We start from the raw sequence: 6,941 nt of genomic DNA, 5'->3' as shown, positions 1-6,941 counted from the left end.
GGCAAATTCTGACTGCAGGCGTGACTCTTTCTGATACATTTGGTGTCTTCTTAATGAACACTTGTCTGCACCATTCTCACCAACCAAATGGCTCATTTGTTTATCTGGCCATCCTGCTAGAGGTTCCACCACAACAGCATGTCTTCTGCATTTCAAAAGGTTTCCTTATTGACACAGTGCTTATTCCCAGAGGGAGAGGGCTGGGAAAGACCGAGAGAGAGAGAAAGAGAGAGAGATAGCTCTGCGTTAAATGAAACCCGATTAAACATAATCACCATAAACCTCTCCAATCACTTCAATCACTGAAACCAACTGGTGAAATGCACCCAAATTTGGCAGCTATTATGTTGCCAAAATATTTGAATGTCATAATTGGCAAATGCCACAACTGAATAACCGATAATACTGAATTAATAGCCTATGGACATTGTACAACTTGGCTGCTTTGTGGATTTTTACACATTTGTGTTGTAATGTAAAATTCTGTATACAATTTTATATATTCCATAATTAGTACATACATTCCTATATATGTAAGTGACAAGGACTTCTATTTGCAATGAATTTTGTTTTGACATGGATATCATAGTTTTTACAGCAATATTTTGTGAAGTGTAAGCTGAAGTTAGATGGTGCTTTCTATTTTTCATTAGAAGATGACAGACATGCAATATTCCAGGTTAAAATCCATCAGCAGAACAAAGGAGGAAAATGACAGAAACAAGTAAAATTACAGTACAGAAAATATTTCACGCAGGGATTTGTTGCATGGGAACTGGTCAGAGAAGCAGAGACCGTTGGGGTTTTTGAAACCAGGCGTCACACAAAATAACGCTCTTTAGACAGCGTGCATGCTGAAAAGCTGAGATAGCATGGATGACCAATTCTTGGCAAAAAAAGTAAATAGATAAATAAAAAATAATTTTTATTCATTTTTATGCTCCTGTACTTTACTGGTACAAACAATATTCTGAGGATAAAACTAGTTTTCTCTATTCCTGCTTTTGTAGTGCTTTGTAATATAGAGCAGTGTTTCTCAACCCTGGTCCTGGGGACCCACTGCCCTGCATGTTTTAGATGTCTCCCTGCTCCAGCGCACCTGATTCAAATGAATCTGTTATTATCAGGCTTCTGCAGAGCTTGATAACGACCCATTCATTTGAATCAGGTGTGTTGGAGCAGGGAAACATCTAAAACATGCAGGGCAGTGGGTCCCCAGGACCAGGGTTGAGAAACACTGATACAGAGACCTCCATATTTACCACCTCAGATTAGATGCGGTGCGATAAAATTAGATGAAACTGATTCATGGTGGATTCAGGTTTATCTCCGCCTTCCATATTGACCTCTGGGGGACGTCTCTCAATGTAATTGCATCGAAGTCTAATCGGATCAAATCTACCCTAATCTAATGAAATTATTTTTGTGCACTTGCTTGAAAGTGTCAATACAGCTATAGCCAAGAGCCAATGTAGATGCCATTTTGCACACATTGTAAATCCTCCAACCTCTCAAGAGGCGTTGTTTTTAAAAAGGATTGTCATAAAATCCAGGATTTGGCTGTACTTCTGTTTTTTTAACCATTGTTTTAAACCAATTTTTAGTTCATTTTTAATTCTCGGTTGTATTAGTTTGCTCATTTTATAACTACAACTACAATTGTTTCCGCACTGCAGTGAGACAAAGACAGACTCGGGGATTAAACCCTCACTCCTTGTTCAATTTCACAGGAAATGATTTGCCAACCAGCCGGACTGCCATTTACAGTCGGAAACGGGTATGAGCAGGATTCAGTATCAGACTCAGGGCTTTAGCAAGACAATCCGTCCTGATGAGTAAAAGATTGATGGGCCAGCACAATTGTAATGTCTCAGAGAATACAGTGAAATACTGTAAAATCTGCTGCCTGTGACATGCAACATGGTAAACCTCTTGACGACTGGATATAAACATAAGAATTCAAAATCTTACTCAATAAATAATAATATTCAATAAGAGTAATAACCCCACAGGGAATGGGGGGAATGGGGGGAATGGGGGGGACTCACTTCCACCACAAAAAATGTGCAGCACCCACCTTGCCTGATGCACATCAGCCATTTTGTGCCATTTTACACTAGAATGCTTAACACGCATTTCATGGTAGGCTTAGCATGGGGGAGAGAAAATTACTGAGCCAGTTAAATTTAGGGATAATTAGGTGGGCAGGTTGAAAGCCAAAATCACAAGCTCACTTCAGTAAATCCTGCAGTATTCACCACTGCAAAGAAAGCCCATTTTTTAGCCTGTGCATTTACTATGCATCTGCTGGGTGAAAGATGTCAGCGTTAATCTATGATGCACTATTTACCGTGCAATTCACTACCACACTCATTCTGTGTGAAATCAACAAGAAATGACACGCCAAGGACAGGCAGAGCATCCTTCTGGTGTTGCCCTGGCAACCTCTGTTACCACTTTGATGATGATGGATACAGGTGACATGCATGGAGCAGGCTCAGCACATATGAGGGTTGGAGAGGCAATGCCTGTCTTGGTCGTATTGTGCTGCATTCTCTGTCTGTTTGAGAAATCGACGGCTTATCAGCAATTCTCATGCCAAAAATTCAAAGCCTGAGCTGTTATCAAATTCCCAAGAAAATAATCTACACAAGATGCTGTGGTGTTGTCCAAAGATAGGTCATGAGTAATGTATGTAATGTAAAAAATGGAAATTACTGTTTTTAGCCTTGAGAAACCAGCTGAGTTCGCCTGGAAACTGCTACGTATGGCTGGAGCCTTCCTGTAATATACATTTTAGCCACTGAATAAAAAGACCTTGTTTTCTAATTCTAAATTATTAATCTTTTCAGCTTCACATTCAGATCCTCAACCAGGGCTGTGTCAGAAGGTCACTGTCTGAAGAGAGGAAATCTTGACAAGATGTGTAATGCAGTTGCTTATGATAAACTGGTCTGGCACTTGAAATTGACTGCACGTGTAATTGTCTATCAAACTGCCATTTGACACGGCCAATGATATAGTTGTTTCTAGGATACAAAATTATTCTGTTGTCAATGGAGACTGTTGCCATGGAACTGCAGCATGACCTTGCCCATGTCACCACAGAACCACAGCATATCATGTCAAGGCACAACCTATTAGAAAATAAAAAACTACATTATTTGTTAAAAGAAATATCTGTGTAGTTTGCAGAACCTCTGATTGCATTATATTTACTTGGCTGTTGCTTTTATCCAAATCAAAGCACAATAAATGCATACTGAAGGTCAATGGAACAACTGCAGAACACAGGTCCGATAAGTATTCCCACTAAGCCATGGACATCAGGTCTAGTTTATGCAGGCCTTCCCTGATTAAATAAAGGTTTAAAAAAGTCCACACACACACAATATAACATGTATGCACATTCTCACACACAAACATACACAGACCATCATAGACAACAGACACACACACACGCATACACACACACACACTCACACACACACACACACACACACACCCACACATACACAGAGACACACACAGACACACTCACCAGGCCTGCCTCTTCACAACACCCCCGTGATTTAAAGTATGACAGTATTTTTAAACAATGGACTGTTCTTTTCATTAACATCCATATCTGTATCATTTCCATAAAGAGCCTCAGAAAAGCTATTTCAATTTCCCAGAAATCCGATCGCGGACAGCCCAATTACACTGGACACATCCACCATTCAGCCGACTCGGGGCTCTGAATAAACAACTGCATTATTGATGTTTCCATAGCCGTAATAGCAGGATCTAAAGTCTGTATTTCCCTTGGGGTAGAAGCATAATTCACCCATAAACCATTCCTCACACATCATTCCTGTCTCCTTTTCACCTGCGAGTCTTCCATTTCGTACCAGCGCTACATCCCCCAGGGGAATGCTAATCAGCACTGTGTGATCGCAATCAGCAGCCAGTCACCCCTGTGTTGCTCGAACAGGGCACAGGCCTTTTATCTCTGCCTGAGACAAAGCACTGGGGAAGGACTGGTTTCGTTCTCATGCTGGCTAATCTGGGAGACTAATCCTCCTCCAGTCTCGAGAACGCGAGCCGAGGTTGAAGTGCCTTAAATCCCCGGCTGTCAAGCTCCTCCTCCCCTGTTTCTGAGGGAAACAGTTTTATGATTTCATCAGTTATGGGTGCTTGCCTGAGCAGGCTGGCTCATCTGCCGGTGTTCGCCGATGGATGCTGATGTGTTTTGTGGGTCCTGTGCGTGGGAGGGTTGCGAGAGTGAAAAAGCACGGCCTAAAAAAGACACTAAAAAAGTGTCTTTAAACCGTGAATTGTGCAGAACCTGTAGACCGAAATAAGCACCTGGAGCTGAATCCCTCATTAGATGAATGAATCTGATGTAGTAAAATTACTGCCCAGAAATTTATGTGGCTTTCCAGCAGGGTGTAGTAGCTCTAAAATTACTGTGGCCCTCCAGGCCCTCCAAGCTCTACAGCTCTCTGAGACCAGGGGTAGGTGGTCCTGCAGAAACAATGTCCCTCCAGGACCAGGTTGACTAGCTATATCTCTTCAAGTTTGGGAATACGCTGCCCTGTGGATGGAGTTAATGTTAATGGGATTCTGAGTGTTTAGCTATGGTTTTGTTCTTGCGTTGCTTGCTCTAACCTGTAACCTGCTCAAAAGTCTCAAGCAAGCCGCGTCTTCTCAGTCTCGCTATTTGTGCACAGGGCATTTTGTTAAGAGGGAGCACTTTGAATGCACTTGACCCCATCCCTGCTTTACTTACCACCCATCGATCTGTTTACACACCAATCACAGCAGCAAGTATTTCATGCTGGGGGCGATGTGCGCTCTGGATAAAGGAGGTCAGGTCTGGAACATACAAGGAATGGAATTGGCTCTCTGGGATTAACTGTTGTGTGGCTCATGGTGAATTCTTTTTCATATTAATGGATTGCCCCCCTCCCCCCCCCCCCGACAGTAACCTTAGTAACCTTGGAAACAGGAGAAGGGTAGGATGGATGGGGAAATGTAAAAAACTATTTCATATTTTAACCAATTGTGACTGGTGAAGACAAGACAGTGACAGAATTTTTCTGATTCCCTAGTTATGGGTGTTCTCACAGTGGCACCGGCACCAAAATACCCTGTATCTAGGGCAGGATGGGTCCGATTTTGAGAACATTTCTCAGCCGTAAGAAATGCACAACAATTGCATTTTCTAATATGGCTTTCTGCTATCACCACTGATAATAAAAACTCACAAGAGCTACCGTTTATTTTAAACAACAGCTTAGCACATGCTTACTATGCTACATAAGGGACAGACTTTATTTGCCAACATTCTTTTGTAAAGGTCAGGTAAGCTAAAAAATGATTTTGGCTTTGGAAAACGTGTTTACTGTGGTAGTATGAAAACTGTACCTACTTAGTTGCATGTTTTTAATCTTCTCCAAATCACATTAAAGGACAATGTGTTGGGTTTTGAGATTGTAACTCCGAACTGGATTAACACTGCTCACACCATAAAAATGAACTTTTTGGAGTTTTAGCCCACCCAGAGGAAAGTGAGTTTAATGATCCATTTTGCTTTGGGTAATATCTTTTGGGAAATACTGAGGAAGGATAATGTCATTTTGGGATAAAGGAAACTGTTAAGAACAGATTTAAACTGAGAAATTGGGTTAGCAGGGCATGACGTTTCCTCGGGCAGAGAATTCCTGCTACAGCTTCACAGAACAAATGTAGAGCTACACATATGCTTAAACATGATCTGCAATTGACATGTCTAAAACTCAACGCTCTATTCAGGGCCCTAAACAACAGGAGGGCCTAGGTGGAAGCCTGAACTATATTGAGTTATTTCCAATTGCAGACCGGGGGCTGGGGGGGGGGGGGGGGGGGGGGGGGGGGGCAATCATCTATGATGCGTATGCCTGGAATCAGCTCCAGGTCTACTTATTTTATTGAGATGTGTTCAGTAAACCTTCATGATAATGAAAGTGAATCTTTATAAAGCTTACAAAATACAAATCGCTTCAGGGCAATATGAAAATTAATTCTGCTAATTAACTCCAAACAGACAAAAACAATTTGTGCTCCAGAATCGTGCTCATGTCCAAAGCCACCCAGGGCAAGTTTCGTTTTAAGTGTCCAGAGCGACCGATTAGCATTTGTGGTGTCAGGTTTTGGCGATATAACAGAAAAAAGAAACATAAACATGTATCCTTTTATGAGAATGCTGGAATTGGACATGAGAATGTCCATAGGTACTTGATCAACAACACATGATTTATGGCTGGTCATTATGCAGAAGGCCTGCTCACGAATCCTATTCTTCTCCTTTGGCATGTGGTTGTTTTCTTAGATTTAGCCATTGACCATTTAACTAGATTTTGCTCCGTTCATATTATAAAGGAGGTTTATTTGAAAGTACGCACAGCTTTTTATAGGGTAGCGGTACCATTTTTCAGCTCATGTGCTATAAATGAAGTCCTGTTTTTTCAGAAGAATAAATTTCTCTCAGCACTTGCTGTAAGTGGCCATCCTTTTAAGTTGCTTTGTTGATTGCATTTTGCATGTGAGGCAGATAGGCGTGAATACGTTTCCATATAAAAGATGGATAGTACTTATGCAGGGTGTGGAATATAATATTTCACTGGAGCATGTGAAGATTAAGGCCATAACCTATTTCAAGGCACTAACTTTTCAGAACACAAAAATGTATAAATTCTTTGCTGTGGAAAGAAAATATGGAGTATAGAGTAAGAAAAGAAGCTTTTCATTTATGGCCAAACAAATAAATGACATGCACATTATTGTCACGTTATTATATGCAATTTTAAGCCTAAACTACACAGTATACACTGTTTATAATCTAAATGTTTCATTATACACAATCAAACATGCCTTTGAAAGGTTGGAAAAGGTTAATTATCCAAAATATTTAGCAT

This window comes from Anguilla anguilla, chromosome 8 (assembly GCF_013347855.1).
Source record: "Anguilla anguilla isolate fAngAng1 chromosome 8, fAngAng1.pri, whole genome shotgun sequence".
In the NCBI taxonomy this organism is placed as follows: Eukaryota; Metazoa; Chordata; class Actinopteri; order Anguilliformes; family Anguillidae; genus Anguilla; species Anguilla anguilla.
This window is presented reverse-complemented; position numbering follows the sequence as displayed.